The following is a 12,134-nucleotide window of genomic DNA, read 5'->3' as shown; positions in this document are numbered from 1 at the left end:
TCTTATGGTTTCAAACTTACTTAGCTACACTTAATTAGTTTTTAGAACGTAATTGTATATAGAATAAGACGTGACGCAGGTCAACAAAGAAGGAGAGAGTAGCTCGGTGAAATGAGGTGTGTGCATGAGGGGCTTATATATTCAAGGCAACAGAGAGTGAAAGACGTACGTAGGAGATGGATGATTTAGTACGTGCCATGGTCAACATCTTTTCCCATGGCATGACCTGCGGCTGTTGTTCGTTCTTGTTGCTTGGTTAGTCATGAAGGTACGAGAAGTTAGTTGCACCACAGTTGATAAAGTCTTTCAGAGTAATGTTAGAAGAACCACGTTTTCTAACCAGATTCTTTAGCTTACCATGCGGCTGAAATTAGCAGCTTGTACATAATAAATTAAAATGACAAATGCACATCAAGACGTTATGCAACTGTACGTAGTCAGAAAAATGCATACGCTTCCTGGTTTAACTTTTTTTTGGGCTCTCAATGATACATTTTACTTCATAAAAAGACAGAAAAGTTGATACATATTCAAATTCTTATTGAGGAGTTGGGTTTAATCCTCGGATTTGATGGCTTTGATCCAAGCCCTTTGACTTTTGTGCTACATAGAATTATATTCTTTTTTTAATATTTTATGATGTAATCTTTTTATTATTTTATTTTTAATCTTTTTTTTATCCAATGTTGCCCCTTATGACTTGAATAAGGTAATGGTCATTTAAATGCAAATCTGACATTTAAATGCAGTCTAAGAGGGAAAGTGAAGGTAATTAATAAAATGATAATTATTTATGGGAGAGAAAGGGAAAAGCCGCAGGAGAAATGGGTAAGTGATTAGGTGCAACGGGTGATTTTTAGTCTAATACAATTATACTGATGTGGACTCATTAAAATTGATTAGATTAATTAATCTAGTGGTTGACATTCTTGTACATGTGTGTAAATACTATGATGCTAAATAGAGGCTCGGGATCCGTAGAAAAGCGTGCTATGTAAGGTAAGAAAATATATTCCTAAATTACAAATATACAGCCCTAAAGTAAGGTGTTAACTATCTAAACAAGGTAACAAAATGAACTTTCTTGCTATGAATCGTTCCATATCTTCATTATTCCCCTTCAAGCTAGAGTACGGAGATCAAGAATACCCAGCTTGTTTTTCAGTTGTTGGAATTGATCTTTACCTAAAGACTTGGTAAAGACATCTACGAGTTGCTCCTTTGAAGGAATATAGGCAGTATGTAAATAACATTTTGAATCTTCTCTCGAACAACATGACAATCGAGCTCAATATGCTTGGTACGCCTGTGATATACTGGATTAGCTGCTATGTATAAAGCAGCTTGGTTGTCATAATAAAGTAAGCTTGGTGTGGTGTGACATACGTACCAAGATCATGAAGCAAATATCGTAACCATTGGAGTTCATAAGTTGCCATAGCCATCGCTCTATATCTTGCTTCCGCTAATGAGCGTGATACAATATCTTGCTTCTTTGTTTTCCATGAGATAGGACTTTCTCCAAGAAGTACAAAATAAGCTGTAGTTGACCTTCGTGTCATTAGATAGCTAGCCCAGTTAGAATCGCAATAAGCTCTCAATTGAAAATTATTAGAATTTGATAACAAAATCCCTTGGTCCGGAGTCCCTTCCAAATGATGTAATAATCGATATGCAGCCTCTTTATGAGTTGCATGGGGACTTTGCATGAACTGGCTCAAAATATGAACTATGTGAACAATGTCTAGCCTAGTGATGGTGAGATATATCAAGCGACCCACCAATCTTCTATAGGTTTCTGGATTATGTAATAGTTCTCATCTTCATTGTTTAACTTCAAATTTTGTTCCATGGGGAAGAAAGTAGGACGTGCACCCATAAGACCCAAGTCTTTCAAAATGTCGAGTGCATACTTCCGTTGGCTCAGATACAATCCCTTTGAAGAACGAGACAGTTCTATACCAAGGAAGTATTTTAAATCACCAAGGTCTTTTAAATAAGCGTTGGTGCATCAAATTTTGATAATTGATATAATAAACATCGGTACTTGTAATAATAATATCATCCAGCGTATATAAGCAAGAAAATTGATGACTTACCTTTGTGAAGATAAAAGGAGTAATCTGCTTTAGATTGAAAACTTGGCATCAAGTAAAGCTTGGAAAATTTTGCAATAACACACGAGAAGCTTGCTCTAATCCATGAAGTGATTTGTTAAGGCGGCACACCATATTCCCCCCCTGCCATGATAACCTTGAGGGGCTACATGTAGACCTCTTCCTATAAATCACCATTAAAAGGCGTTGTTGACATCTAATTGTTGAAGACACCCCTTGGCAGTGGACAAGGATAATAAAACACGAACAAAATGGTAAGTTTGGGAATGGTGAAAAAGTTTCATGATAATCAATCCTTTCTATTTGTGTATATCCCTTGGAAGCAGTGAGCTTTGCATTGTTCAATAGTGCCATTAGAATGCCGTTTGATTTTATAGACCTACTTGCAGTAATGGCTTTTTATAAGTAAACAAGGCCATGAGAGTCCATGTATGATTACCTTCTAAGGCAACAAGTTCACTTTGCATAGCTTTACACCATTCAGGATATTTGGTGGCTTCATCAAGTGTTAGGCTCAACAATGGTAGTAATAGAAGCAAAAAACTTTGATGTTTAATAGAGAATTTGTCATAAGATAAATAATGGGATTAAGGTACCTGGTGCCATGTTGAACGGAATGGAAAGGAAGATCAACTTGAGATTGGTTGCAGTGTAGTCACTAAGATAACATGGTGGCTTTCAATGGTGGCGAGAAGAATACGGTGAGATGGTGTTGGTAAAGATGGAGGAGAGGATAATGGAATAGGAGGAGAGAAGTAGATGTTAGGAGGAAGGGGTGGTAATTTGAGATGGAAAAGGTGTGGTCTCTATAATGGGCGTTGAAGGAAAATGTGAATCTCTCAACATTATTTCACTATCACTAATTAATTAATGGGGTTTTATTATTTTAGGTTAGACTCATTGAGGCGCTAAGTCTCTTAATTACAATCCCTTACTACAAGGGAAAACCCTTTGATTCCATCATAAAGAAACAGAACGTATGTGTTTGGTTTTGCGGCTGCTCCCAAGTCCAACCTCGAGGTGCCTCGTATCCTTCGGAATCAAGTCACTCGTAGTTCAAAGATTACGTAATGAATAGATGACTCATTGCCAAGAGGCATTTGAATAATTTGTTTGAGAGTGTTGAGTGAATTTAGTTGAATAAACGTTGATTGATATGATGGAATTGTGTTTGGGATGGTTGTATCTAGATGAAATCTCTAAATTGCCTCGTACCCTTTCAAAGATCAAATAGCGTAGTTGAATTTGATTTGCATACGGGTAGATATTTGATTTGTAGGAATTTGGTTGATGTAACCAGTGATTCAAATTTGGTTGCTGTTGCCTCTATTGAGATGTTAGGCGCCTCGTCACCTTGATGGGATCAAACCGGCGTAGTTCCAAATTGATTGATTAATGGGTAAGTGTGGCCCACTAATTGAGAATTTGTGTTTTGAGACAATGTGGAGATTTTCATAGGTAGATAGCGTAGGGTTGGTTCAATCTGATAACACGTAATTTGTCAAACATATAAATGCCGATATTTGTGGTATGGTGATTTTGAAACATAAGCAAGTAGTTAGCGGTTTAAAACCTCAAGTTCTTTTGTGTCATAAAATCCAATCTTCCACATTTTAGGCCTAATTTTGATGCTTCTTTTGAAGCCTTTTGATTTCAAGCATACTTTAACACAAAAATATAAATTCACAACCTAAATAAATAAATTCACAACCTCAACTTCTCAAGCATATATAAATTCACAACCTCCTCAACTTCTCAAGCATTTACCACCTAAAGAAAATTAAAGTTACAATTTCAAGCATTCCAATTGAAGTTAAACTTCCCAAGCATTTACAACCTCAACTTCTCAAGCATTCTAATTCTAAATCCTTTAAAGTTACAAACCAAAAGGAAAATGCAATGCAAAATGAATTAAAATTACGACCCAAAGGAAAAATCCAATTCAAAGTTAATTAAAGTTACAAACTAAGGAAAACACAATACACAATGTTCAAATTAAAGTTACAAACTCAAGTGTTGGTGGTGGTGAGTGGATTTGAAGGACTCCGTTATGTTGTTTGAGCACCAATGCACTATCTAAAATGTAATTTTTATTTATAAATATAGTCGCGGTTTCTTTGTAACCGAAGTTTGAAAATCAATCTACAACACTTGCAACTAAAATCGATTGGTTCTTCCTCTTATAAATGGATTTGATTTCCACGATTGCGGTTAATTCAGATAAATTGTTGGTTGGTTTTTGCGGTTTTGGTTTTCGGTCTAAATCCCTCCTAAGATGACTTATGGATAAATTAAAATTAATAGGTAAGTGTGGCCCAATAATTTAAAATTTGTGTTTGAGAATTTGAATTTAATCTCATTGAGATTTGCATGAGTAGATGACCCATAAGGAAAAATTGGAAATTAATGGTAAGTGTTGTTGCATGAAATTGGTGGTGTCTTTGAGGCGATTTGGAGATTTTAGTAGGTAGATGACCTACAGGAAAATTTGGATATTAATGGGTAAGTGTGGCGTGGTGAAATTTATGTTTGAGATATTTGAATTTAATCTGTTGGAATTTTCATGATAGATGTCATAGAAAAATTGAAATTAATGAGTGAGTGTGGCAATTAATTGAAATTTTGTTTGAAAAGTAATCCATTGTCAATATAATGGGAATTTGAGCCTCTATCAATTTAATGGGTAATTGTTTATATCACCCATTAAATATTTTGGGCCTTTGAGAATTAATGGGCAATATTTTTTGACAGCCCACTATTCTATTTCAGGACCTTTGACATTTGTTGTCAGTTAGCCCACAAGAAAGGAGCCCAGAAAAGCCTTGGTCCAGCAGCTGATTGAAACAACCTGATAGCTATTCAATTCTTTGTAGAGTTCGTTTCCAGGTAAAATCAGACCTTGCACTTTTATATTTATCTGGAATGTTAAGTGCAGTCAAATTGAAAGCAAACATTGTACCTCCTTCGTCTTTAAAAGAGTACACCAAGTCACAATTAGTACAGAACCTTTGCAAACCAGAAGAAAATACCGCCGCAACATATCAAGAGGTTTCATACTCTTTTTGTCTTTTTCCGCTCTTTTTTTTCTGCAACACCAAGTTTCCTGTGTCTTTTTTTTCTTTTCTTCTAATCTCCAACAAAGTGGCATCAGCCACCCTCTTCCTTTTCAAACCAAGTGAGGTCAGCCACTTTCCTTTGGTTTCTTTTCATTTTTACTCTTCTTCCCCATTTTTTTTGACATGAGTCTTCTTCTCTTGTTTTTTTTAATTTGCTGCCGCTATCTGCACACTGCACAGACCAAGACAAAGCCCGCATGGTTGTCTTCTCTTTTCTTCATTCAGCAACTTTTCCATATATATCTTTTTTAATCACACACTAGCCACACATGCTTTTGTCTACTGTTTTCAAAAAAACAAACACAATTCCAAAGTCTGTAGCGTGGCTTCCCCTTTCAGGACTTCTTTCCTTTTTGTGGAATCCCTTTTGTTTTGGCTTTCTTGGTCCTGTTTGTATGCGACCCCAACAAAAAAACCAAACCCAAAGGGCTGTGCGCTTTTCCTTTGTTCTGATAGTTTTTCCTTATTCTGTATGCCAGCGGCTGATCTTTCTTTCTTTTTTTTATTTCCAGAGCAGCGCAGGTACAGAGAATTAGTGTGCTTTTGTTTTCTTGGAGACAGGAAAGCTAGTCAGACTCACCAAAGCAGTATAACTGTAAAATTGGTATGAAAAGATATTTGACCAGAATAATTCTCATTGATCATTGATGTATGTTTATATAATACATTCATGAGTTTCTCCTACAAGTAAGCTAACTAGCTAGGAAATAATATATACAAAATCAAATAATATAACATTCTTATTCTATTATACAATCCTAAATTAAAGGATAATCTTTGATTCTCAACACTCCCCCTCAAGTTGGAGAGTGGATGTCAAGAACTCTAACCGTGACATCTGGCGAAATCATCTTTGCCCATAGCTTTGGTGAAGATGTCTGCTATTGTTGGGAAGAAGCAACATGCTTTGTAGTAACAGAACCATCTTGGATTTTGTCTCTGATAAAATGACAATCCATTTCAATGTATGGTGTTAAGCTCATGTAAACATGATTTGCTGCTATATGTAATGCAGCTTGGTTTATGCATAATGAAGTATTGCTGCCTTCAGTGCAGCAGCTGAAGATCTCGTAACAAACCTACACAACCATGTCAATTCACAACAAGCACCAGTCATGGCTCTGTATTATGCTTCTGTTGAAAGTGAAACAGTTTTCTGTCTCTTTGATCTCAAGAAATCAAAGTTTCCAAGAAAAACACAATATCCAGTGGTAGATCTTCTGGTGGTTGGACAACCTCCCCAGTCAGAATCACAATAAGCTCGCAATCTCAAGTCATTTTGAGCTGGAAAAAATAAACCTTGTCCTGGAGTGTTTTTGAGGTACTTCAAAATCTAGCGCCACACCTCCATATGAGGTTTACGTGGCTCATGCATAAATCTACTGAGCACATGCACTGCATATGTAATGTTTGGTCTTGTGATGGTCAAGTAAATCAAACGACCCACTGCCTTCTGTATACTTGCTGAATCTTTAAGCAATTCACTTGTGTCAGATAATTTCAAATTTTGTTCCATGGAAAATAAGACAGGTCGTACCCCAAGAAAACCACTATCTTTAAGGATGTCAATGGTGTATTTCCTCTTAGAGATGCTAATGCCTTTCTTTAAACGCGAAACTTCAATACCCAAAAAGAATTTAAGGTCACGAGATCTTTAATGCGGAAGCAAGTATGAAAAAAAACGTTTAAGAGAATTAATGGCACCCAAGTTATTTCCTGTGATCAATATATCGTCAACATAAATCAAGAGAGCAATGAACGACTTTCCTCTTTTGCACGTGAATAAGGAATAATCTGCTTTGGACTAAGTAAAACCAGCGGCTTGATAGCTTCAGAAAATTTTGCAAACCACTTCATGAAAGCTTGCTTGAGGCCATATAAAGACTTGTGGAAGCGACGCCTGATTCTCCCCTGTAGCTAAAGACCGGTGGTAGTGTCATAAAAATCTCTTCATGGAGATCCCCATGAAGGAAGGCATTATGGACATCGAGTTGATGAATGGGCCAAGAGGAAGCAGCGGCAAGTGCAAGAAGGCTGCGGACAGTAACCATCTTGGCTGTAGGAGAAAAAGTATCATGAAAATCAACACCTTACATACATTGTATAACCCTTGGTGACTAACCGAGCTTTGTATCGTTCAATAGAGCCATCAGAATGATGTTTGATCTTGTAGACCTACCGACAACCAATATGGTGCTTACTAGGAGGAAGAGAAGTAAGAGTCCATGTAGATTGGACTCTAAAGCTTGAGTTGAGCTCAAGGCTTGCTGCGATTAGGATCAATTGGCCTCGAGAAGCATTGGCTCCACACTATGGTGAGTTGAGTAATGAAAGCAAGATGTGCTGGTGTATAGCGATGATAAATAAAAGTTGCTCAAGGGATAACGAGTACCTGAGGTGCGATGTGAAGACGAAGACTCCGATTAGGCAGCTTTGGGTAGCGTGACTTGAGAGCAAACATAGTCTTGAAGGTGCACATTCAAAACCTTGTGATGTTCAGATTGGCGAGTGGGTTGAACGGGTGGTGCTGGAGAAGGTGGTGCAGTAGGTGGAAGAGAGGATTGGATTGCAGGAGGATCTAGTCTTTGAAGAAAAATCTGTAGAAGGAGGCGTAGATGGAATGGGACGAATGAGACTAATAGGCAAAGTGTGCTCTGTGGGCTCAGGAGCTAGATTGGAATTTTGTGGTGGAGATGAGTCATGGGCTGAAATGGGTAAAGGAAGGCTAGTGTTTGGGATGGTGGTGGGACCAACAATTGGAGTAGAAAAAGGAAAGACATCTTCCTTAAATAAAACATCTCGGCTAGTGAATAATTTTTGAGTGGACAAATCATAGAGCTTATATGCCTTTTGGCTAACTGGGTACCTAATAAAAATAGATTTAACTGCTCGAGAATCAAACTTTTTGGTAGGGTGAACTATAGTAACATATGCAAGACAACCAAATACTCGTAAATGTGAATATGATGGGGTTTTGTGATATAAGCGTTCAAAGGGTTTGTTTGGAAAGAACTAAAGTGGAAATCGATTAATCAAATGAGCGGTGGTGAGATGTATTCCCAAGCGGAAGGCAAGTATTGTAGAAATGCATAAGCAAACGGGGTCAAGAATATGGCGTGCTTACGTTTGACAACACCATTTGTTGGGGTGTGTAGATGCAAGAATGTTGATAAATGGTGCCTTGTTCTTTAAAAAATCACAATGAAGAAGAATTCACCCCGTTGTCTCCTAATTGCTTGGATTCTAGCAGTGGTGGAGTGCGAACCATGGAAAAAAGACTTTAGAAGCCTTGTGTTTCATGCTTATGATGCATTAGGAAAACCAGGTAAAGCGAGAATAATCATCACTATAGTTAAAAATAATAGGCGAAGGAAGGAGGAACTTTGTGAGGTCCCAAATATCTAATGAATAAGGGAAAAGGTCTTGAAGTTGAAATTGAACTAATGCCAAAAGAAAGTGAGTTTGTTTAGAAAAATGGCAAACATCACAAACATTATGGAAAGAAAATGAGACAATTCAAATGTTTTGCTAAAAATTATGCGAGAGGATGAAAGATGCCCTAAGCAGCGTACCATAAATCTCGGGAGTTGTAACTAGGTGACGGGAAGGTCGGTGGTGGATGGTGTTCTATCAGACGCCAACGCCATAAGGTAGTAGAGTCCATCACGCTCCTTACCCAAACCAATCGTCGTCCTCGTCTTCAAATCCTGTAAAATACACCAAGTGGGAAAGAAAATTATTAAGCACTGTAATCCTTTCGTAAGTCGACTTACGGACATCATATTAACTTTAAATGTAGGCACACATAACACATCTTGTAAATAAAAATAAGAGTTCAAAGGAAGATTCCCAGTAGACGCAATTGGTGCTGTTTCTCTACTAGGCATAGTGACTAGCAACATAGAGGAAGTACTCATCCTCTTGGTAAGTAATTTTGAATTCGATGTAATATGATGAGTTGCTTCACTATCAATTATCAATGTAAATTGGGTAACAATTCGGAAATACCTGAAGAAGTTAAGGCGGTAGTGGCTTATGGTGCAACGTGAGATGGATCAGTGTTGTCACTCATCATGGCATGAATTTTCTGTACATTGATCCTCGAATAAAGATGGCATAGTAATGTGATCTCCTGCCAGGATGGACCATTGGAGGCCACATTATTGGCGGCAGCTGCACTTTCCCTTTGCCTTTCCCAGTTGTAAACTGTGTCGGGGATAGCCATGTAACTTGTAGCACTTGTCCTGTATTGATCGATCGCAATGCATTCACGATGAAGAGTTGGCGCCAGAAGAATTTGAGCGCTGTTGTTTGAACAGCCATAGTCTTTGGTTCGGTGATTGTAGCTGGAACCAGCTGCTTTCTTCTGGGTAATCAAAGAATAAGCCTTGCGAACCATAGGGAGGCTGCATAAAGTATCGGCCTCGAATGGTGCTATAGGACTCATTAAGCCCCATGAGAACTGCATCAGCGAGTTTCGTTCCTCTATTGACATGCTTCTTCATGGCACCGCCTGAACAATTTCAGGACATCCTTGTAGAAAGCGGCTCATCCACAAACTCTTCATCACAGTATAATAAGCGACAGCGAACATCTGCTCCTATGAGAAGGCTGTAGTTATTGTATCTGTCTGAGGAAGCGTTAAGTTGGAAAAACGTTCTTTAAGGTCCTCCCAAATCTCTTATCGTGGAGGAGGTATAACAACTTTAATATATGGTTCTATCGAATTGAGCGCCAAGATAAAACCATGCGTTGTGTTATTTGCCAAACCTTAAAACTCTCGGGCTTAGTTTTCTCAGAAGGGCTTTGATTGTCCCATTCCACGAACCTAATTTTTCTTGGCGGCAGGAGATGCGTAGGCGACACCATGTCGCATAATTGTTTCCATTAAGGATTTTGGAAACAAGAACCATTCCAGGATGATCGGAATGGTGAATGAAAAAGGGATCGGAAGCATCGTTTTTGCTTCCTGATGCAGCGGATTCTTGGTCTTTGGTCATGGTGGCAGCGGCAAGGAAAGGATGAAAATTAGGGTTGAAAGATGATTATTTGACTGGTCGGCTAGAGCCAAGAGCTGAGTTTCCTCTGCTCTGATACCATGTAAAATTGGTATGAAAAGATATTTGACCAGAATAATTCTCATTGATCATTGATGTATGTTTATATAATACATTCCGTAGGTTTCTCCTACAGGTAAGCTAACTAGCTAGGAAAGAATATATACAAGAAATCAAATAATATAACATTCTTATTCTATTATACAATCCCTAAACTAAAGGATAATCTTTGATTCTCAGCAATAACCCATTTTTATTTGCATATCCATTTTCCAGATTTTTTCATCTCTGAGGTTACAGGTTTCTCACCCATGCAGTTTTACATCCAAATGATTTCAGGTTACTCACCCATGGATTTTTACATCCAAACAATTTTGGGGTTACTCACCCATGGGTTTTCATCCACATAATTTCAGGTTACTCACCATAGTTTTATATCAAACAATTTCAAATTACTCACCCATTTTTTTCATCCATATAATTTAGGGGTTTCTCACCCATGAATTTGTGGCCTGCTATGCCCAAGAAAAGGAAAATAAAAATGACAGAATACCTGTAGAAAATTTTCTCTCTTCTCTACACTTGCAATTTCTCCTCTACTTTTTTAATATATAAATCAATGTCTTTCTTTTTTCAATGTAGCCTTTTTATAGGCCAACTAGATAAGACTCTCTTGATCAAATAATGCTTTTGAATTTCAAATCCATGCTTAACAGATTTAGCCTTCCTTTTAGGCCTATTATCTCATGAATTTAGAAAATAATAGATATCCCAAAATTTTAGGAACCCCTGTTGGCTTGCATTTATCATTTACTTTTTTTATATTTGGCATAAATGATAAATGTCTTTGGCCGAATTTTTTCTTTCAACAATGGGGTTAGAGATTGTGTCTCAATAGTCTGAAAGTTGTAGTAAGGTGAAGCTCAAATTCAAGGATAGGAAGAGTAAGATGTTGGGCATGGTATTTGTGTGGGATAAATTGTGAAATACAATTTCATAAGTGACATCACGTGAAGTATAAACCTTCTTAGTGTGAAGATCATAAATTTTGTAAGCCTTTTGAGAAGGTGGATAACCAATAAATATGCATGGTTTGGCTCGTTTATCAAACTTTGAGTGAGGAGAAAGATTATGCCCGTAACAAAGGCAACCAAATATACATAAATGTGCATAAGAGGGTGACTTGCCAAAAAGAACATATAAGGTGTTTTTCCTTTTAAAATTTTTGTGGGCAAATGATTAATTAAATATGTAGTAGTAGAACATAATCTCCCCAAAAGATAAAAAGCAAGTTCAATTGGAAACAAAGAGAGCGAGCAATGTTTAAAGATAGCGATGTTTTGCTCAACAATGCCATTTGGTTGCGGTGTTGCCACACAACTATGTTGATGAATGAGATCAACTGAAGAAAAAAAAAATGGTTTAATGGTGTGATTAAAAAATTCAGTTTCACTATCGGTATGAACTTGGTGAATAGTAAGATTAAAATATGTTTAATCATATAAAAGAACTAAGAATGATAGTAGTTACTTTAATTTATGTTGCATTAAATAAAGTCAAGTACTACGAGAATAATCATCTACTATAGTTAAAAAATATTTAGCACCAGAAAGAGAAGCAACAGAATAAGGACCTCACACATCACAATGAATCAAATTAAAACAAGCATTTCTTGAAATAGTACTTGAGGGAAAAGGAAGTCTACAATGTTTAGCTAAAGGGCAAATGGTGCAAACATGATTATTAACAATAGAAATTTTAGAATGAAAATTTTGTAGGTGGGAAGAATAAATTTAGATGGATGACCTAAGTGTGAGTGTCTAGATTGGAAACTTGAGAAACAA

Source organism: Prunus mume, linkage group LG2 (genome assembly GCF_029339155.1).
Source record: "Prunus mume cultivar Tortuosa linkage group LG2, ASM2933915v1, whole genome shotgun sequence".
NCBI lineage: Eukaryota > Viridiplantae > Streptophyta > Magnoliopsida > Rosales > Rosaceae > Prunus > Prunus mume.
This window is presented reverse-complemented; position numbering follows the sequence as displayed.